Raw genomic sequence first — 23,774 nt, 5'->3', positions numbered from 1 at the left:
GCAGATTTTTCTCCTCTCCTCTGCAACTTTTCCCCAGATCCTTAGCGTACAAGAAAAGGTAGTGCACTGTTTCCTGCCAATATACCAGGTAAAATAATGGTTAAACTGACTGATTTTTGTATTATGCTAATTAAATTTCAGAGGGGGTTAATTAACAACACTAATCTGTGATTATTTCCCCAAATGATTTTATATCTTCCCAAATTATGTTTTCTCAGTTTTATTTTTCCTATATTTACACTCAAAATTACAATTGTTCATAGAGAAACAATGAAATTGGATTTTCTGAACATGAACACATTTAGATTGTTGTTAATTCCCCTTTAATTGCACATCTAGCGAGTGAGGAACGTGCCGTCTAATGTGCCAGTCTAGCGATGGTTCTGTACTTCCGCTGCACATTTCATAGCAAAGTCTGCAATTTAAAAATAATGGATACAAATGATATACTTACTCACGATATACTTACTACTTTGCAGTTAACATTTAATTGAGACGGTTTTAGGGAAAGTATTTCTGTCAACAAACAAGACTTATCACATCAACTAGCTACACAGAGTGATAGACAAACGCACGCAACACAAACAGACGGGCAATATTGCTGGAAATGAATTGGCAGATATTGTGTTAGGTTTGGCTTTTTAAGCCAATAGTGATTAACGAGGAGTGGGACAATATCAATGTTGATTAGATAGTAGCTGGGAACTTGGTGTCTGATACTTGTGAGATTTGTTAATGACAGTTTGCAGTAGAACATGTGAAAATTGCCTGTGCTTTCAGAATTGTTTGGTGAGCAACTCATAGGTGGGCTGCGAGCTATTGGTAGCTCACGATCAACTTGTTTGAGACCCCTGGTCTATAGCCTCCAATCCTGAGCTCTCCTCCCTCTCTCTCCTGCCCTACCCTCCCAATCTCCTCCTCTTACCTGATCAGTGTGGTTGTGCAGGTCACAAACCATGATGTTTCCCCCCTATTCCCCTCCTAACCACCTCCTCTTACCTGACCAGGGTCTGGTTGTGCAGGTCACAAACCATGATGTTTCCCCCTATATCCCTCCTAACCACCTCCTCCTCCTCCTCTTACCTGACCAGGGTCTGGTTGTGCAGGTCACAAACCATGATGTTTCCCCCCTATACCCCTCCTAACCACCTCCTCCTCCTCTTACCTGACCAGGGTCTGGTTGTGCAGGTCCCAGACTACAATGTTGCCGTCACTGCAGCAGGAGAAGCAGACCTTGTTGTCAGGGGAGATGGCCAGAGCATAGCAGGCCGGAGCAGAAGACGTCAACTCCGCCTTGATGCGGGGAGTAGGTGTGGCCAAGTCCCAGATTGACAACGTGCTGGCCTCGCCTCCAACAATGAGGGTCCGCCCATCAGGGAGGAGCTTGCAGGAACGGATGTAGTTATCCCTATTCTGATTGGGTAACAGAGAAAATAACTCCAGTAATTAAGGTGTGAAACATGGGACTGTGTGAAATGAGCAACATAAAATCCACAGCAGCAAAAATGAGTCCTCTCAGGAGTGTAACATCAGTAATGCAGCCTCAGCAGTACCACCAGGGGAAGAAATTACAACCCAGGAACATTGCCCTTCAAGAAAACTATTTTATATGGACACTGGAGAGCATTAAAACAACTGCCTGTCCCTGTGTACTTTTAACTTCTGCCTATGTGACCAGTGTTTGAGTGGGTCCATCCTCTCGCTCTTCCCACCCCCTTCGTTGATCTTTGTCAGTGCATCTGTAGCTATCCATCTATGACAACTGTCAGTGTGTGTGTGTGTGTGTGTGTGTGTGTGTGTGTGTGTGTCCGTCCACTCACCAGACAGTCGAGCTGGGCCATGGCACTCTTGCTGCCAGGCTGGCTGATGTCCCACACCTTGACACAGCCCTTGCCGCCGGTGTAGACATGGCGTGTGGAGGTGCTGATGGTGACGGCACACACCACCTCTCCGTGGTTCAAAGTGTGGATCTGACGGGCATGTCGTGGGATGCCCGGGCCCAGCAGAGCATCCGGAGGGAAAGGAACTGGCTGCATCTGTCCATCCGCACTGACGTGGAAAGAGTAAGCACTGGAGAGAGGGAGAAGGGAGAGAATGGACAGAGTAAGCACTGGAGAGAGGGAGAAGTGAGAGAATGGCCAGAGTAAGCACTGGAGAGAGGGAGAAGGGAGAGAATGGCCAGAGTAAGCACTGGAGAGAGGGAGAAGGGAGAGAATGGACAGAGTAAGCACTGGAGAGAGGGAGAAGGGAGAGAATGGACAGAGTAAGCACTGGAGAGAGGGAGAAGGGAGAGAATGGCCAGAGTAAGCAGTGGAGAGAGGGAGAAGGGAGAGAATGGCCAGAGTAAGCACTGGAGAGAGGGAGAAGGGAGAGAATGGCCAGAGTAAGCAGTGGAGAGAGGGAGAAGGGAGAGAATGGCCAGAGTAAGCAGTGGAGAGAGGGAGAAGGGAGAGAATGGCCAGAGTAAGCACTGGAGAGAGGGAGAAGGGAGAGAATGGACAGAGTAAGCACTGGAGAGAGGGAGAAGGGAGAGAATGGACAGAGTAAGCACTGGAGAGAGGGAGAAGGGAGAGAATGGACAGAGTAAGCACTGGAGAGAGGGAGAAGGGAGAGAATGGCCAGAGTAAGCACTGGAGAGAGGGAGAAGGGAGAGAATGGACAGAGTAAGCACTGGAGAGAGGGAGAAGGGAGAGAATGGACAGAGTAAGCACTGGAGAGAGGGAGAAGGGAGGAGAAGTATAGTTGTTATTTTACAAGGCTGAAGCTTGAGGTTAACCTTCAACTATAAAACCCTACAATAACAACAGAGGAATATGAAGACTGTTTTATAACAGTGTAATTGTGTTCAGAGAATAAGAGGGCGTGGTGACCGTATAGGAGGTTGTGGTGGCAGAGAGAACAGTACTCACGGTTTTCCTGAGGCAGCAGACTGCAGGCTGGCGGGTAACCCTGGGACCCTCATGTGGGGGTGAGGAGACTCATAACCCACCTGGGGGACAGGGACAAAGAACATATGTTAGCTCAGGCATCTGACAGAGCAGTCACAAGTCAAACTCCCAGAAAGCCTTCTCAAAATCACATAGTAGATTTAGAATGTTTTCCCACAGTGAAGTATAACATTCCATAAGGAGATATAATTGGTGTATGAAGTCATGCAATTGGATGAACAATAAATATGTAATCAGTATGTGTGTGATATATATATATATATTTTGATTGACTGGGCCTGTCTATATATATATATATATATATATGAAAGTGCTTTCTTTCCCTCCACTTCATCACTCTCTCACCACTGCTGATCGTCCGTATCCAGCTGCTGCTGCGGCTGCAGAGCCATTCATCTGGGGGGAGACCAGGTGGAGCCCAGCCCCGTAGGCTGCTGCTGCCCCCGCCAGTTCCCCATTCACCCCTGGAGGGGGCAGGCCAAATGCCCCGGGGGGGTACGCCCCCTGCACCGCCAGAGGGTTCCTCAGACCTAGAGCTAATGGGAAGAAGAGAAAGGGGGAGAGAAGAGAAGACGGAAGATAAGATTGTGAGAGAATCGATAAAGCAGCAAATGATAAAACTGTTCATAGCCTTAGAAGGCTAGAATCCAACCAGTAGCTGATGTTTATCAAAATCAGATCAAATGATTTGTCACATGCTTCGTGAACAACAGGTGTAGACCAACAGTGAAATGCTTACTACCCAACAACGCAGGGAGAAAAATGTAAAAATAATAACACACGGAATAAACACAACAAATAATTAATTATAACGTAGCTATATACACAAGATACTGGTACCGAGTCGATGTGCAAGGGGTACATGGTAATTGAGGTAGATATGTACATATAGGTAGGGGTAGAGTGACTAGGCAACAGGAGACAGACTTGGTGCATCGGTACCGCTTGCAGTGTGGTAGCAGAGAGACGGTATCGATTGGGTGGCTGGAGTATTTTACAAGTTTTAGGGCCTTGCACTGCAATGACCTTAAAATAATACCGAACAAAAATAAAAATGTAGAAGATTTTACTGAGTTACAGTTCATATAAGGAAATTGAAATAAATTCATTAGGCACTAATCTATGGATTTCACATGACTGGGCAGGGGTGCAGCCATGTGTGGACCTGGGGGGGCATAGGCCCACCCACTGGGGAGACAGGCCCAGCCAATCAGAATGAGTTTTCACTACAAAAGCGCATTATTACAGACATGTTGTGTTTGTGTGTGTTTTTTGTGGCCTGCTCTATGTCAGGCTCTGTTGTAGTCACATTGTTTCTGACACCTTTATCAGAATCCCACAGTTCTTACCTTTATCACAGTACTAAGAATGTCTTCGTAGGGTTAATTTGAAACCAAAATGTACTTTGAGGGTAGTATACAATATTATATGTGGTTTAGAAAAATGCCGCCAGAGGGCATCAGAGTAGAGGTTTAACAGCTGGCACAGAGGAGTTCCTGTGGCAGCTCTGATCCTCTATGCAGGGTTCCACATCAAGTAGGATCAAACACACACAGCTCAATGCCACAGAAGAGATCACCAGACCACTACTGCACTCTGCTGGCTAGTTTGCCACACTGCAGTGTGGAGCCACTAGACTACATAGAGAGATTCTGGGAGAAGAGTGATGCATTCCAATAGACTGAAGCAGCGTAATAATGAAACAGTTCAGTCACAGTCCTTCACCTCTCTTAATCTCGCCGTTTAAAGGTTCCCGCATAGCTCTCAACCCCACAGGCAGTAGGCAGACGCATCAGTTAACACACATCAAGGGCAGTTTGGATAGCTCAGCTGTTTGGAGCGTGGTTTACCATTTAGATTTATGCCATGGACCACAGATACTGAATATAGATGGAAACTCTAGGCAGCTTCAGATAAAATGCTCTGGTAACTGATCATGGCTGGTATATTGCAGACCCTTTAAAAACCTAGTGAGAACTGCAATGTAAATACGATCCATGATCATGATGGTCTTACCCAGAGGGTCAACGCCAGGTTTGCCAGGGAGGGGCGGAACTGTGGGGGGGCACTGGGGCCGGGGGTGGAGGAGTCCTGGGAACTGTGGGGGGTGCCTGGCTTCATACCTGGGGTACTGGACTTCTCCCTCTGTTAGAGAAAAAGAGGGAGGGGTGAAGAGAGAAAGAGCGAGAGATGGGGGAGAGAGATCGAAAGAAGCAGTGAGCAAAAACGACAGTGTGAATGAGAATGTCAATGAGAATGTGAGGGGGAGTGAGAGAAGGAGAGAGTGTGATGTGAATGTAAGATGTCCTTCCATCACAGCTATCAGAAACACCAGGTGCTAATACTGTAGAATTACACAAAGGACATCCAACATGAAGAAATCCTTTGGAATGCATGTCATTTTTAACAGATGGCTGTTGCTCTTTGTATCTAGAATAATATATCTATGCTGAAGAAAGATCATGCCAAATGAGATAAGTGGGTGTGTAGAAACGCAGTAATTCAGTTAGGATCAGCAAGGCTAGGGTCACATGGGACAGTGAGCGGCCTTGACACTGCTTATGAAGCTGAATTGAAAGATCATCACTGAAACTAAGTGTGTAGGCTGCGCATGTCTCACCATACATACAATCACTCATTTGACTTGGAGCATAACTGTATGAAGCTGTGTGTGTGTGTGTGTGTGTGTGTGTGTGTGTGTGTGTGTGTGTGTGTGTGTGTGTGTGTGTGTGTGTGTGTGTGTGTGTGTGTGTGTGTGTGTGTGTGTGTGTGACAACGGCATGTAATGGACTGATCCTGAGCATACCGGTGGCTCCCGGTCCTTGCTGCGGGAGGGCGAGGCTTGGCTGCTGGAGGAGGCCAGGGAGGCGGGGCTGGCCTGGGGAAGGGTGTCTTTACGGGAGGGGGGCAGTTTGTCCAGGCCGTTTTCTCTGGACGAGTAGGAGTGCACACTGCGGGGGGATGAGGGGTCCTGTAGGGTCACAGAGACGGGGTGGGGGGGCCGTTAAGTCCACCAGACGTGGTCCCGCTGAGTGTTTCTCTCATCAATCTGAATCAGTCAATTATCAGAGTCAATTTGGGTCTGAACTGAGGCGCAGAGATGGACCAACTCACCTCATCCACCACCAAATTATCATCACTCTTATCCGCATCGCTGCCCTGCAATCAAAATGTGGGCTTTTAGTTAAAAATGGAACACACACAAATTAACTAATTACTGAACACAAACACCCACAATAGGTAATCAACTCAGCATACTAACATAATCTGTCATGAACTCCTTCTCGTCCGCTTTCCTCTTCTTCCCATTGCTGAGGTAGTCTGCTGAACGGCCCTTATCCCCGTTGGACATAGAGCTCTGAGGAGGGAAGGATCACGAGGTGAGAGGGACTGTTTAATCATGTCAACTTCATAACCACCCTGGCAAAATGTGATGAAAAAAAATTATCACACAGCATCAACTGGGGTTCAGTGTCCGTGAGGGGATAGAGAATGGAGATGTAGTATGTTGTAGCGTACTTGGGTGTAGGGAACTTGAAGTGTAGTGTACTCACCGGTCCAGCCTCGCGGTCTACGTCCATGATGGACAGCATCGCCCCGCGTCCCCGCAGCCAGCCAAAACAGAGCAAACACAATACAGCATGACTATCACCATTCTCACAAACACACAGCTAAAAACATGCCCCAGCCCATCCCAACCCCACATTGACCAACCACAACTACACTAAACCCAAACAAAACCAAGTCCCCATTCAGCCTAACCCAAACCTGGCCAACCTAATCTCCCATCATCCCCATCCCAGCCCATACCTCTGTGGTGCTCTGCGGCCGCTGCAGCCGCAGCAGCCTCCATGTGGGCCCTCTCATGGCCCTCTTTGGCAGCCAGCTGGGCCCCCAGGGCCCCGGACAGGGCCAGTAGGCCAGACCCACCGCCCAGCGCCAGGCCAGGGTGAGGGAGGCCCCCAGGGTGGGGCCCCATTTGCAGGCCCTGCAGGCCCTGCAGGCCCTGGGCCACGTGCTGAGAGAGGTGCTGCGCCTGCAGCTGTTGCTGGAGGGAGAAAACAAGACAGGGGTTGAGTTGTGGTCTACTGGGTTAGAGGTGGACTGGACAGGGGAGGGGCTGAAGGGAGAGGTATACAGAGAGAGGTGTCACAGAGAAGGGTGTCTCCATTAATGGAGGAGCCCATGCATGGTGCCATCCAAAATGGAGTACGACTGGAGGAAAGGAGCACCTCCCTAGGAGAGAGAGCACTGCCACAAAAATCAAACCATGGAGTGCATGGTTGGAATGATGGAAGGCAAGAAAATCATAATTGTATTATTTTTTGTTTTTAATTATATATATATATATATATATAAAAACAGATAGCACTGAAATGCAATGGGGGGGGGGGATTTTTCTCTAGACTAAGAATTAATGTGTGATTTGAAACGTCATTCCTCTGGTTTGGTGAGGCCATGTGTTGTCTCTTGGCACCCAGCGATGTGCAGACACACAGATAGTGTCATCTCTCCTTCTCTTCTCTCACTACATTTCCTAACAGTCTCATTTCAACCTGTTCCTGTTAGGTCCACACTAAGAGACCAATTTGTGTGTGTGTGTGTGTGTGTGTGTGTTGGAAGGAGGGTGAACTGGTTATCCACAGAAAAATAAGAGAGGCAAAAATAAAGACGTATGAGAGGATGAAGGGACACACTGTATGAGGTAGAGGGGGGAGTCCACGTACCCCTATAGACGCATTTAACTCCCCCATAGTCACCTGCTTGGCGCGCTCCATGGCCTGGACCACCTGTTGTTGGTGCTGTGGGACAAACCAAAGTAACAGTGAACTTGAAAGGAAAGGTCTGAATTTTAACATGCTTTACAACGTCAATAATAATACTTCAAGACCAGTATTACAGCATGTGGTATAAAGTATATACATGTTTAAGAGGAATAACAGTCACGCTTTGACGCTCCATAAGGGTTCATGTCACTGTGTAAATGTGTGTGCCTGCTGCATAGAGGTATGTCACTGTGTAAATGTGTGTGCCTGCTGCATAGAGGTATGTCACTGTATAAATGTGCGTGCCTGCTGCATAGAGGTATGTCACTGTATAAATGTGCGTGCCTGCTGCATAGAGGTATGTCACTGTATAAATGTGCGTGCCTGCTGCATAGAGGTATGTCACTGTATAAATGTGCGTGCCTGCTGCATAGAGGTATGTCACTGTATAAATGTGCGTGCCTGCTGCATAGAGGTATGTCACTGTATAAATGTGCGTGCCTGCTGCATAGAGGTATGTCACTGTATAAATGTGCGTGCCTGCTGCATAGAGGTATGTCACTGTAAATGTGTGTGTCTGCTGCATAGAGGTATGTCACTGTATAAATGTGCGTGTCTGCTGCATAGAGGTATGTCACTGTATAAATGTGCGTGTCTGCTGCATAGAGGTATGTCACTGTATAAATGTGCGTGTCTGCTGCATAGAGGTATGTCACTGTATAAATGTGCGTGGCTGCTGCATAGAGGTATGTCACTGTATTAATGTGCGTGCCTGCTGCATAGAGGTATGTCACTGTAAATGTGCGTGTCTGCTGCATAGAGGTATGTCACTGTATAAATGTGCGTGCCTGCTGCATAGAGGTATGTCACTGTATAAATGTGCGTGCCTGCTGCATAGAGGTATGTCACTGTATAAATGTGCGTGCCTGCTGCATAGAGGTATGTCACTGTAAATGTGCGTGCCTGCTGCATAGAGGTATGTCACTGTATAAATGTGCGTGCCTGCTGCATAGAGGTATGTCACTGTATAAATGTGCGTGTCTGCTGCATAGAGGTATGTCAATGTTTTACTGTGAGTTGTTGGGTACTAGCAGCATGCATGTGCATGCCTCAGGGTGTAGGTGGCTGTCAGAGATACTGAATGTGTTACTGATGTGTTAATGTGCATGACCGTGTGTATGTGTGTCTGTGTTTGATTTGCGGTGGGTTTGCGCATGTCTATGATTGATTTGCAGTGTGTGTGTGTGTGTGTGTGTGTGTGTGTGTGTGTGTGTGTGCATGCAAGCCTGTCTTCAGGTGATCTCACCTCCTGTGACAGGAAAGGGATGAGCTGGGCACAGATCACGTTCAGCCGCTTGGCGATCTCTGTCTGCAACACACACAAAAAATAGAGAATGCTTGTGAGGACACCGTGTGTGTGCTCATCAAAGCAACACACACCCCAGAACCTGAGCAGGTCTGGCTGCGAGGGCCAGTGTTGTAAATATTTCAGCTCCTCACATTTAGTCCATGCAAATCCAAACACTGCCAAGAAGCCCGGGTAAAATATTCATGGCCAGTATCAAATGTGACCACCCATCCCAGAGTGTGCGTGGCTACCTGCTGGGGGTCAATGGGCTTAGCCATGGCAGTCTGCCAGCTCTTCCTCCCTCCATCTCCTTCTCTCACTACCATTAGTGAAGTAATCCGCCATGTGTTGTATCAAAACCATACTGTGTCTCTCTCCTCTCCTCACCCCCCCACACAGTAATGATATGCATGCAGAGATCATGATGACAACATCATTATGACCGGGGGCCATTTTCCTGCTGACAACTAGCCTCTGCTGTACCGTCCCCCTCTTCTCTCGACCGGCCAGGAGACACAGCCCCACACACATCACACCATTCCCTACCAACTGATTTATTGACGGTGGTAAACCCCCCCCCCCCCCCTTCACACACTTCCTCTCCTCCCTTCTTCCTCTTGCCTCTCACCCCCCCCTTCATCCTCTTCCCTTATTCTGCAGACAGGCAGTACAGACTCCCCCCCCGCCTCCTGTCCTCTGCCACCCCCACCCTTCAGCACTTGCCTCCATAAATCCATCATCACCCTCACCAGCAAAACACAATGATTTCTTGTTAGAGAATGCCAACTACTAAATGACATCTTCAGGAGAGAGGGAGCCAGGGAGATCGGAGAGAAGGGCACAGTGGTGGGTGAGGGAGAGAGCAAAAAAAACAGACCATGAGCAAGTGAGCGCAAGAGAAAGAGCATAAATAGGGGAGTACAAAATGGGAGAGGGAAATGAAAAGAAGGGGGAGGGGAGAAGGAGGCGGGGAGGCTCTTGTGCCGTTGAGGAAATGAAAGCCAATGAGGCAGGATGCACAAGGAGGAGGACGGGGGAGTGAGAGGGAGAAAGAGACCGAGAGAAGGAAGGAGGAGGGCAGGGTGATTCGTGTGGCTTGTCAAAAGCAGAGCGATTGAGATGGCAAAACGAAGGGAGAGAGCAGACGCTCTGAAGGCAGTGACCTGATTTAAAGTGAAATTCAGCATGGACTGTATGTCTGCACGAGAGAGGGAGGAAGAGGGAGAGACGGGATGGGGTGTCAAGGAAAGACAAAGGCGCGGGGGGGTATATGATAGAAAGAAGGTGAAAAATGGAGAGAAAAGGAGAGGGGGTTATATATAGACTAAGGGATATAAGGATAGAGAGACAGAGGAGGTGGTTATAGAGAAAGAGATAAAGGGATAGAGGGAGGGATAGAGGGAGGAGGAGGGTGAAGTCAGCAGTGGTAATAGACAGGATTTACGAGGGGAGAGAAGAGGATGTTCCGGCTGCTTTGGGAAGGAAGGGCACATCTCTCCTCTCGTCTCGTCTGTCTAGAAAAAGGAATTCGGTTTGCAAATCCTATTAATGCAACAGCAGCACAGTGCCATGGGTCCATCATAGGCAGGTTAGCATGTTGTGCTGGAGGTCAGTTCACTAGATTCTCCCAGAAGCATAGCATATATACATTACTCATCTAGTCGCAGGTCGACTAGAGGGAGGTTAGACTTACCTGTTTGTGCATTTCAATATTAAGGCCGTAGGACATCTCGTAATACTGTAAAAGAGAGACGGAAATTGATGGTTGTACATTTGCATATATGCAGATCTACGATTTAAAAAAAACATTTTAATGCTGGATGAGTGGGCGAGTCGATTTGCTTGGTTTTATTCATTTATTTAATGACCTCAGCTCTGGGCTATGCCAACCTGGCATGTGAGCACAGAGATGGTGGTGGTGTCAATCACTCGGTTCAGAGCAAGGATGGAAAATCGTTGTCGGGCAGAGCTGAAGTCATTTTAAAAACTGACGTTGTGGTGTGACATTCTGACATGTCATTTTCAGCAGGGTTGGTTAAGGAGTAAAAAGTGAGGGGGTTGACAGCTAGGTAGAAGAAATAAAGAAATAGCAACGCTGAGAGCTTTTTGATGGAGCAGTGGACTCCGTCCCTCCATATTCTGCAGAAGTGTGTGTGTTCAATAAAAGGGCCCTTCCTGATGGCTGGCTGTTGTGTTCTGCCAAGATTCAGAGCTGTTGCTAGGCGACTTGCAGACTCCAAAATTCTGAGCTAAAAAGAAGAGAGAAATGGGTGGGGATGTATGCCAAGCGCTGGGGCTGTGCCAGACTGCCACATAGTTCCTTTTGCCACAGTGGGCACTGGGCAACAAACAGTCAGCTGTGGTTAGGGTGCTCTCTGATCACAGCCTCGTGTGCACACCGCCAGGAATGTGGAGGATTACCCATATCAGAGCTGGAGACAACACACGCACACTTCAAAACATACACACAATGTAATATGTGCTGTGTGTGTGTGTGTGTGCTTGCATACGTCTGTGGCCCATGTGGTTTCCAGTGGGTGTGATGTGTAATCCCTTGCCAGATGCTGGCATGAGTGGTACAGTGTAGTCAACAGACAGACAGCTGTCTGTGTGTTACCAGAGAGAAAGTTGTCTTGTCTGTCTGCTCCATCTGGGAAAGCTACACAATGGATCTCAACTCTTCACCTGCAGAAATTAACCATCAGCATGGTGTTCGTTAGAACACCCAAGGTTGTGGATGGGGAGTGTGTGCGTGTGTTCTTGCAGGTCTCACCATGACGTAGTGTCTCTGGATCTCAGTCTTCTCTGTGGCCAGTTTCTCACACTCCATCTTCAGGCTGTAGGAAAGGTTTAGAAAAGGGCAGATACTCTATCATAATACTGTTATATTGTTTTGGATTCATACAGCACATCTAAAAAGAAGCCCGACAGAGCCTGAAATATATTAACATTAACACAGGTCCAGATTTAGTAGGCAGTGCAGACACCTGCAGCTAGATTTGTCCCAGCAAAGATAGGATTGGGCTGGTGACAGGACATTATCACTTCAGAGCACACCAGGAATAGATGACTCACGCTTAGCGCTCGACAGAAAGCCAGAACAGACCAGGCAAGCCAGGACCAAGGTGTCATAGAAGGGCAGGGTACGAGACCCGCCTCTCCCTCCACTCTTCCCCTTCCAATCTCCCTCCCTCAGTCATTCTATCAGTCCCCTCCTCCCTCTCTCCTTCCCTCCATTTGTCCCTCTGTCTGACCCTTCCTCCCTCCGTATGTCCCTGCCAAGTCACCCTGTGACCATGCCGCACTAAGGCAACCCAGGAATCCTGAGCCCAGCACGCACACAGCCCTCCTTTAAAAAGAAAAGATTCACCCATTTTGAATGTTATTGTTTTTGTGCATCTCTGCATGATGTTCCATCGATTCCCAGAGTCAATTCATGTTTATCAGAGCTATTGCCATTCAAGCAGGCAGAAATTCACTACACTGGAATTTAATAGGAGATTGTGAAAGCCATTGACCACATTTTTGCAATATTCCTACCTTGAGAAATGTGTAATTTAACTGAGGGTCCATCAACTTTGTCTTATTTGTCTGCCTTTTCAGTCCAGGCTGCATTGCATGGTGCCGTTGCGAATGTCAGACTTGATCTGCAGGTTGAACATGCTGAGATTGTAGACTCCTAAATTGATAGCGCAGTTTGTTTAGGCGATTATACAGCTAACTAGCTACTTCATATGCTGATATTGACTTAGGTATTATTGTGTGTAGCTACATTTGCTAGCTAGCAAGCCAGCCCATAGAGCATTGCACTGTTTTTTTAGACAACTTGAATGTGATACATTTCCACATGTTGCTACCAACCTTATGATAATGACAAAATTAAACATTTGTTTACAAAACACATTGTTCTCACATGAGTGTTATTTAACACCATAAATTATATGAATTAGTGGTTTTGGGTGGATTATTCCTTTAAGGAACTAGCCAGTCAGCCAACAGCTCCCTCCCCTGTGTGCCCCCCCCCCCCCCATTCCGTTCTCCTCTCCACCTATCCCCTGGCTGTATTTCACCCCAGTGGGCACGCTGCTGACTTGTTTGCGTGCGGCAGATTTATGCGGGGGAGAGCAGCGAGGGCCTGGGAAATTAGAATATGATTAATACTGCAACATTACCAGGCTGCAACAGGTAATAACAGCACATCCGCTCCCCTTCAGAAGGCCCGCGCTGTCGCCCATAATTGACTCATTTATCACCGCCAGGGGGGGAGGCGAAGGTGGTGGAGCTGGGGGGGGAGGAGACAGGCGTGGGGGGGATTACATTTATTCCCCTGATAGATTTTATTACAGTGGAATTGCCGCTCTGCAGAAGTCCCCTAGAACAGAATTTCTGAGAAGTGACAATTCCATGTGTTCACCTAGACCTGGGCATCTCAGAAGGGTGACTTTCCTCACGTGTGTGGTACACGACACATCCAAACACTAGGCTTGGGCCATATACCCTATCATTTAGAAAGTCACAGGATGTTTTCTCCTATACCGTCAATAACATTTCTTTGAAGTTTTTCTATAAATGTTAATATTTTTGCCACTTTTAAGTGAATACCTGCAGTCACCTTGTGCAATACATTAGGATATAAAGCAGATCACGTTCTTCATTTCACCGGTTACATTATTTTACATTATGAAGCTTATGATAGTTCCCCAGAACAGGTGAGCCAGTCAAGTCTGTTTGTAAATATCACAACAGCAGAAAGCAGAGCAGGTGAGTTCAGCTCCCTCAAAACATGAGACATCTGTGTCATTGTGTTGTGTGACAAAACTGCACATTTTAGAGTGGCCTTTTATTTCAGCCCATGAAACATGGGACCAACACTTCACATGTTGCGTTTATATTTTTGTTCAGTATAGCTTAATTTTCATCAGATGACAACAGAAGCGCAACGCTATTTGGCTGGCAGCGACACAAAAAAGCAAGGTCTTTTTTGCAAAAACGATGCATGGCCATCATATTGCTCATGTTTATCATAAAGAATGTAGCCAGCTACATTTCCTAATGTTTTGCTTAGTTAATATTGCATTTAACCAGAGAAAAGTAGGTTACACCGAGAAAAATGCTGGAGAAAAGTGGCTACACATCAGTCAGAGCCTGTCTGCTGATACAATTCCCATTCATGAATTTTCATCCTAGTGCAGAAGTGCAACTGCAGCATAAAATTAGTCCGATGCTGAGTATAAATTACAATAAGAAGCATTTTAGATAGATGTGTGTATTTATCCCCCCCAAAATATGCGTGAAACACGCAGAATGTTGCATTAACACGACCCCTAAGTTTAACTTGCTAGTTATCTAAGTAAGTGGTTGAATTAAAATCAGGACACTGGGCATCAGATAGTGTTAGCTTTCTGCCGTGTTTGAGAAGTCAAAAACCTTTGGATGAGTTATCTGTACAGCTGTCACTGAGCTGGCAGGGAGAGAGAGACCGGGCGAACAAGGGAGAACGAGCGGGAGCACGGGCGAGCGAGCAAGATAGTAAGAGAGAGAGAGATGGGAGCCTGCTATGCAGCAGCGTCCTCTGCTCTCTCCCTCTCCGTGACAGCAGATAAGATGATCGTCGGAATGCGCTACAAATCTGCAGCCTGCCACCACTCAGACAGCTCTGTCAGCAGAGCACCATTACCCCACGCACACACGATTACACAGAGGCATGCATGTTCACTGCACACACACTCCCTCCCTCCCTCCCAAGCACACACACACTGGTGTATTGCAGAATATATTGTATGGCTGGCTCCACAGGGTGTCAGAGCTATAGTAGCAGGTGACTAATGACGATGCTACATCTGCGCTACCTCTCCTTCTCACAACCCTCTACACACACTCCTGCATGGTGTTAATTAGGCCATGCAATGGCACATGTGTCAAAACGTCTTGCAATGGAGAATGAAAATGAGCGTTTCTTATTGGACGAGTCCAGGTAGTCTTTCCCCATTGCAGTCCACTCCTGAAAGTGGAAAGTTGTTTACACTAGTAGAATGCACATGGTGCAGTTTCGAAATTGGGTAGTGCATCATCAGTTCCTCTACTCGTGTCAGTCATTGCATACATTAGAGAGCTATTTATTGCTCAGAAACGTCCTAATCGACTAGCCCGTGTCAGTTAACGGTTTTTTAGCTAGGTTTTTAGCGCATTGATTTTGTTGTAACGTTTGAGTCACTAAAATATCACATAAACACACAAGACAACCGCAAAATGTGAAAATGTGTAGAATTGGGGGGGGGGGGGGTCCCAATGCTGGAAGGGGGCCCTGAGTGAAAACGTTTGACGACCCCTGTTCTAGAGCGTCACGTAATGACAGAAGAGAAGCTGGATGTAGGCCTATCTAATTATAGACACGTTGACTAACAAATAGCCTACCAAATGTCGGAAATTATAAACAGAAAAATATCTAAAATGATGCTCCAACTTTTTATTTTCGCACGCCCTGTCAAAGTTGTTCCGCGGTCTCTGCGCTCACACACAAATGACACACCTGCGAACCACTAGACTTTCATCATCTCCCAACGGTGTGTGCGAACACGCAATAAAGAGCTTATTCAGATTGACCAAAGTTGGAAGAGGGATATCGGGACAAAATGTAATTGACATAATATATATACATAAACTTTTCAATTTACATTTGCAATAGGAATGTCCATGCCGAGAGAGGGTTCAGGTGACTATCTAGGCTTCACAGTTCTGATGTACCGTAAATAGCACAGCCATAAATATGCAAAATATTCAAACTAGCTAGCTTATGTGAGCAATTTTTCATGCATCTACCATATTACTCTTGATTAATGCAACAATTCACAAGCATGTAGAGATATTTATAATATATAATAATAATAATAATAATATATCCATTTAGCAGACGCTTTTGTCCAAAGCGACTTACAAGTCGGCTGGGGCCACTACTTTTTTTTACATATGGGTGGCCCTAGCGGGAATCGAACCCACGACGCTTGGCGTTGCAAGCGCCATGCTCTACCGACTGAGCCACACAGGACCCATGGTTTGTTTTCTTGTCCATGCACTCATTCATTTAGCTGCAAGACAGTAACACAGCCAAAGTGGCACAGCTGCTAGCTAAGTAACGTTAGCTAACGACATTTGCTTCATCAATTAGCTAACTTTAGCATTGTAAAAATGAATATTTACCGCTCTCATAAAAAGTACAGGAACGTTATCATACAGTGTCATTCATATTATACAGCGCTAGGTATCAAACTAAACAAAATATCTGCAGCCTACTCACTTGCTGCCTTAGCTAAATTCTGTTTACACTGCCCTGCTTGGAGGGGGGGCAATTGTCAGGAGTGTGGTGCATGACCTCTGCAGGTAGCGGTCGAGACAAGTTCTCAAGTTTACATTACAATAAAAGGTCTATCCAAGGGTGTTTTCCTCAGAATCTCTGGGAAATCTCTTGTAGTGAGAAGAGGCCCAAAGCTGCAATTTAGACACACAATAGCATAGTAACCCCAAACAGACCACTCCCTGTTCTCTGTACTAACCAGCATGTGTGAGTTTACAGTAAAGATTGTGTGTGTGTGTGTGTGTGTGTGTGTGTACTACACACACACACACATGGCTAGTTTACTGTAAAGACTCAGTCCTTTTCTGACTACATGCCCACAGACCCACACCTGCATTAAAGCTAATTTAAGCACCAACCAGTAACCCCACGAAACACATGCTCAGTCACTAGGGTTGCAAAATTCCAGGAATTTTCAATAAAATCACTGGTTTCCCAGAAATCCTGCTTGTAGGAGTCCAGATTTCCTGTTTATTCCCTTCCGATTGTGTGAGGTTTAGGGAAAACCAGAGAATTTCTTAAAAGCACAGAATTTTAACTGTGAACTTAAGTCCACATGCGAAGGGAAAAGGTGAGATGAGGAGCGCGCATAGATGCGAAAAGGAATTATACAGCGAGCAAAGTGATGATGCTGTATGTGGCTGCTATGAAAGTGTACTGTGTGTGCGGGTGATCAGGGGTGTATTCATTCCGCCGATTGTTGCTAAACATTTCTTAAACAGAAGCGAACTGAACGAAACAGGGGGGGACCTACCGGAATATGTCCAATAGAAACTATTTTTAGTTGCAAAACAACTGTTTGGACAAAGTCACCCCGGGGCCCAGTTTACCAATGTTACGTTCATCGTTAGGATCCTATGGTTCTAAGATGACCTTAGCCTTAAGATGCTGTGGGAAAGTCAGATCAGCTAGATGCAGGCAAGAGTGTGCAAGGTGGTATTGAATGCATCACTGTCTGTGTCATCTTGATTACTCCAATTTGTCTCACGACCTGTGCGCCCACATTATAAATGTTAATTTGTGGGCTAGGTTGTAACAACTTCATGATGGGTAAATGGCAAATTCTCATATAATTTAGTAGTCTAAACCCATCGATGTTACATTGAACTGGGTGAATGGAATATGAACGACAGTCATCCAATATGTTGTGATAGAAAAAAATGGTCCTCCCTAATCTTAAACCCAATGTTTCATCTGCTCAACACAGTTGGTTACACAAACACACTGCTGTTTTGAGCACAGTCCTGGTATCAAACAGTGAAATACTTGCAGAGCAGTAGAGAGGAGCGTGTGCTCTTGAGTGTTCCCTGAGTGGCAGCATGTTAACATTCTGAAAGCCTCTCCTTCACTCTAGACCTCAATACAAAACAACAACACACTTACTAGGCTACATGTGGGCCAACGCTGCTGTTCATATGGGAACTGTTTCTGTGTCACACACTCCCCAGTCACGACGACTAGTGTGTGTGTGTGTGTGTGTGTGTGTGGAGAGAGAGACAAGAGCTTCATATTTCAGCAGCTTCTCACTGTCTCCCTTCAGTCTGCTGATTAGAGGTTGTTTAAAGAGCAGTTGCAGAACACACAGTGCACACACACCCACCCACACACAACTAACTTGGCAGGCACAAACAAGTATACTTCATGCAGTAATGTGACAGCTGTACAATAGGTGACCCACCCATCTAGCTGTTTAATGAATATATTCCTCTTCTATAAAAGGTCCGCATCTCGTGTCACACACACACACACACAGAAAGAGATACACGCGCACACACACACAGAATCAAAGAGAGAGAGACATGCAAACACACACACAGCTCATCATTCCTAATCCCTTTACCTCCGTCTCTTTCCTGCCTCCTAATCCATTTTAGCAACAGCAATCAGGCTCCACCCACGATCAATAGGTCTAAAATACTAACCGAAGCCCTGCTATTTCTAGCCCAGATCTGTGTGTCAGGCTGCGTTTAGCTTGTCTGTCTCTGTGTGCGTGTGTCAGGCTGCGTTTAGCTTGTCTGTCTCTGTGTGCGTGTGTGTCTGTGTGTGCACGCCATGTGTTTTACCCAGAGTAAGTCTGATTAGTCTGTCAGTAATAGGACTGTAATATAGAGGAGAGTGTGTTGATGAGATCCTCTGTGGGGAGAGACCTGCAGCTTGCTCGTGTCTGCTGAGGGAGGCTAAGCAGGTCACCCCTAACCCAATAGACTGGTGTCTTACCTAAACATGCTTTGCATAACAATTTGCATGTGGCTCGCTGCCATAGAACGCTATAGTAGAATCTAGAATCTGCCTCAGAATGCAATATATTCATTGGAAGATAATGGATTCAGTGTTAATCAAGCAAGCGTGGTTGTTGCCAAATAATATTTTGCGTTATTAATGCTTCAGATGTTTTATGACAGGTGCAGGGAGTGCGGTGCTATGAGAAACAGGGCTGCTGCCTGACCAGGCCAGTGTTCTGGCTCAGAGACGGTTGTTGGACTGTGGTGTGATACTGTGATTGGGCCGGCTGCTGAGTGCCAGCGGTGACGCTCGTAGTGCGATCCAGAGGTATGTCTGGAATCAGCCAGGCCCGTTTGAACGCTGGCCCGCTGTTTGTATGGCGAGCCTTTGAGCTGGAGGCTTGGTGGGGAGGAGTGGAGGGTGGGGGAAAGGGGGCCATACAATAGGAGTTAGCTGGGGGAGGGGGTGTAATAGCCAATTCTGGCTGGTCGAATCAAAGTGGGGGACTGTGTGAAGGTATGCCAAGAGAACAGAGGGAGGTAGAGCAGAGCTGGCTGGGAGTCAGGCTGAGATGCAACAGCCAGCTAGAGTCCCACAGTCAAAGCTATTCAGGCCTTCTCTGGCTACATTCCTCAACATCAGAGCACACATCAAACACACAGATACAGAGACATACAGGAAGACACACACATCAAACACACACAGATACACACACATTTTTGTATTGTTGTGAAGTCTCAATCTTCTGAAACTCCTTCCCCCAACAACAGAGCACCAGCAAACTACGCCAAGAACTCTTGCAAAGCATTGAAACCCATAAACACGTAGAAAGACTCATGTTCCAGTTCATCTACAAACTAAAGGATGAAGAAAGCCTATGAGCCTCCATCCATTGTTGTGGTTCCTTCTGTTTCCTTTCCCTGGCCCCCTTTCTCCAATGTACTTTGCTGTCTCTCTCACATCTCCTCCTTAGAAAAAGCTGAGGTTTGTGGGCGTTCTAGAACAGATCTAGTATATAACCAACCCACGGTCGCTTCTTGTCATGGAAGCGGTTCTCCAACCACTGGTGTGTGTGTATATGTGTATGTGTGTGTGTGTGAGAGTGTGAGAGAGAGAGAGAGAGCTGCAGTGTTTTTGGTTACTAGGGGAGGTTATGTACCTGTGGTACTGGGTCTGGAGGAACTGGAACTCCTCCTTGATGCGGTCCAGGGTCTCTGGGTATGTGAGCTTCAGGGCCTGGGGGGTTCCCGAAGCTGCAGCTGCCGACGCCGAGGACCCAGGGGGTGGCTGGAGAGGTGCCTGTGCAGAAAAAGAATAAGCACTATGAGCATATAATTGTAAAAAAATGTGAATATCTTTCAGACAACACCCACTATATACTTAATATATTTTGCAGTGATTTGGCAATGTTCTCAGATTCTCAGAAATGGTATACGCATACCCATTTTATCACTGCATGTTTACATTCCAAGTTAGGTCAACATCCTTCATGTATGAATCAAATACCAGATGAGTGCTAAACAATAATTGTGTGTGTGTGTGTGTGGGGGGGGTCCTATGAGAGATGTGATTGTATGGGGAACAGTGGGAGTGAGTTGGAGAGCCATGATGCTGAAGGACAGAGCTGAAAGACACGTGTGTGGTATGTATCTGCACACAGAGAGGGGAGGGAAGATGAGGGAGAGACTGTACGGAAACCAGGGGAGTCAAGAACCATTGTGATGTGACAAAAAAAGTGTCAGGGCCAGATATGTGAGGGACACCAGGAGGGAGAGGGGAACAAGGGGCTCTTGACCAGATTAAGACACTTGTTTAATGTTTAAGTCTGGGTTGGAAGAAAGGAAGGAAAAGACAGTGGGAGAATAGGGGACACCCCCATCAGAGCACATGGGTGGTACCCACAACAGCCTGGCCCTCCTCTCTGGCCCCTCTCTGCAGGGCTTTGAGCAATTAGTTAGCAGGGCCTAAGGGGTAATGCTGCAGGACAGCCAGACAAAGGGTTTGACCGCTGGGCTAGTGGCTCTCTTGTCTGTCTCTCTGGTTCTCTGTCAATGGAGGCCAACCCCACTGCCCTGATGCTAAAGCTACAGATGAGGACAGAGGAGAGGCAATGTGTGTGTGTGTTTGTGTGTATAGGAAATAATTGAGTGGGTTAGCTCCACTCGTGTGCCCTATGCAGAAGCATTAGACATTAGTCAAATGGAGTACAAGGGTTGTTCATTCTGCTGGATTCCCTGGTGGAGAAGGATAACTGGGGAAGGGAGAGGTCGAGAGAGCGGACATGCTGAATGTATTCAGCACTGGGTCCTGCATGTGAATGCGGTGTGGACCTGCACAGCACCACAAAAAGCATACAGGTATGCATGTTAGCATGAGACACAGTGTGTCCATGTCTACATAAACTTCACAGAACAGCGCAAACTTGCACTAACCAGAATAGAAAGAAGGGAGGCCCCGGTGCACAACTGAGCAAGAGGACAAGTACATTAGTGTCTGTTTGAGAAACAGACGCCTCAAGTCCTCAACTGGCAGCTTCATCAAATAGTACCCGCAAAACACCAGTCTCAATGTCAACAGTGAAGAGGTGACTCCGGGATGCTGGCCTTCTAGGCAGAGTTCCTCTGTCCAGTGTCTGTGTTCCTTTAACCATCTTAATCCTTTCTTTTTATTAGTCAGTCTGAGATATGGATTTTTCTTTGCAGCTCTGCCTAGAAGCCAGCATCCCGGAGTCGCCTCTTCACTGTTGACGTTGAGACGGGTGTTTTGCGGGTACTATTTAATAAAGCTGAATCCCAATCCTCTTTCTATTCTGGTTAGGGCCAGTTTGCGCTGTTCTGTGAAGGGAGTAGTACACATGGTTGTATGAGATCTTCAGTTTCTCGCATGGAATAGCCATAATTTCCCAGAACAAGAATAGACTGACAAGTTTCAGAAGAAAGTTATTTGTTTCTGGCCATTTTGAGCTCCAGATTTTATTTTTATTTTTTATTACCTTTATTTTACTAGGCAAGTCAGTTAAGAACAAATTCTTATTTTCAATGACGGCCTAGGAACAGTGGGTTAACTGCCTGTTCAGGGGCAGAACGACAGATTTGTACCTTTTCAGCTCGGGGATTTGAACTTGCAACCTTTCGGTTACTAGTCCAACGCTCTAACCACTAGGCTACCCTGCCGCCTAAACTAGTCTAAATAAGGCCAGTTTAATTGCTTCTTTAAATCAGGACAACAGTTTTCAGATGTGCTAACATAACTGCAAAAGGGTTTTCAAATGATCAATTGGCCTTTTAAAATGATAAACTTGGATTAGCTAACAACGTACCATTGGAACACAGGTGTGATGGTTGCTGATAAGATAATGGGCCTCTGTACACATATGTAGATATTCCATTAAAAAAAAAATCCAGCTACAAGTCATTTACAACATTAAAAATGTCTACACTGCATTTCTGATCAATTTGATGTTATTTTAAAATGGACAAAAAAAGTGCTTTTCTTAAAAAAAAAAAAAAACATTTCTAAGTGACCCAAAACTTTTAAACGCTAGTGTACATGTACATCTTCCAAATATTGAGTTGCACCCCCTTTTGCCCTCAGAACAGCCTCAATTCGTCATGGCATGGAGTCTACAAGGTGTCGAAAGCATTCCGGCCCATGTTAATTCCAATGCTTCCAAATTGACTGGATGTCCTTTGGGTGGTGGACTATTCTTGATACACACGGGAAACTGTTGAGTGTGAACAACCCAGCAGCGCTGCAGTTCTTGACACTCAAAATCGATGCGCCTGGCACCTACTACAATTCCTTATATAAAGGCACAAATCTTTTGTCTTGCCCATTTACCCTCAGATTGCCCCACATAACAATCCATGTCTCAATTGTCTCTATGCTTAAAAAACCTTATTTAATCTGTCTCCTCCCCTTCATCTACACTGATTGAAGTGGATTTAACAAGTTACACCTAAAAGGGAGCATAGCTTTCACCTGGTCAGTCTGTCATGGAAGAGGTGTTCCTAATGTTTTGTACACTCAGTGTACATGCACACAGTGGAGCCCGAAATTGACACCTTTGAGGAAGACACACAAAAAACGAAGGGGAAATTATATTATTTTATGCTATTACAAATTGCTCAGAGAAAGATTTCTTATTTACTAAACATTTGTTTTCTCAAAAGGTAGGGGTCAAAAACATTGACACCTCTGTTTTCAATACCTCACCTTGTGAGGATAACAGCACTGAGCTTTTTTCTAAAATGTTTCATGAGATTGGATAACATTCCTCCATACAGAATCATTCCAGATTCTTGACATCCTTCGTCAGCGCTTATGGACGGCCCCCCTTCAATTTAAACCACAGATTTTCAGTGGGGTTCAAGTGTGTACTTGGGGTTATTGTCTTGATGGAAGATCTACTCGTTGCCACTTGGCTAAAACATCCTGGTACTGGGCAAAGTTCATGCCATTAACCTTAACAAGGGCCCCATAACATCAAAGATAATATTTTACAGTAGGTATTGGTTTATTTCCTGCATATGCACCTTTTTTCGACACAAAACTCACCACCGATGTGCATGGCCAAAGTGCTCCATTTTAATGTCACCCAACAAATGTAAACACCTGGAGTTAGCTAAACATCATTGGCACTTGGATTGGTACCGGTGCTATGGTCAGATTAAATGATAATAGGGCTCTTTGGCCACGCATACTAGTGGTGGGTTTAATAGGCCAATATTCTACATAATTACTACATTTCCAATGCTACACTAACTACAATGACCATAATCCATACTAGTCTGGTCTTGGTCTGTGTGGAACAGACACTGACACCTCATTGACCGAGATAGAACGTGTGAGAGTTGCATTGTGGGGCTCTCTCTACCTGAAAGTACATGAGTGGTTGATAGTTGGTCTTCAGCAGTAATACAATTCTGCCTTATTTACTTTGAAGAACTACTAAAATAGGGATTTTTCCAGACAGCAGCTCTATAGCGATGAGATGACTTGGAATTAAATAAGTCATCAAATAAAACAAAATATACAACAAATATTTTATTAAAGTGATGTGAATAAATGCTGGTTAATAAGTGATAAGCAGTAATGGACAGTCACTACCACGATGGGACTTTTATTCATTGTGTTAT

The 23,774-nt window shown here is 46.0% G+C and overlaps 1 pseudogene; it reads right to left on the bottom strand.

Annotated features, from left to right (window-relative positions):
* LOC135512805 (transducin-like enhancer protein 1) overlaps positions 1 to 23,774 on the bottom strand; it is a 42,894-nt pseudogene that overhangs the window by 4,636 nt on the left and 14,484 nt on the right.

This window comes from Oncorhynchus masou, chromosome 24, assembly GCF_036934945.1.
Source record: "Oncorhynchus masou masou isolate Uvic2021 chromosome 24, UVic_Omas_1.1, whole genome shotgun sequence".
Lineage (NCBI taxonomy): Eukaryota > Metazoa > Chordata > Actinopteri > Salmoniformes > Salmonidae > Oncorhynchus > Oncorhynchus masou.
Note: the sequence above shows the minus strand (reverse complement) of the source record. Positions and strands in the feature narration are given on the sequence as shown.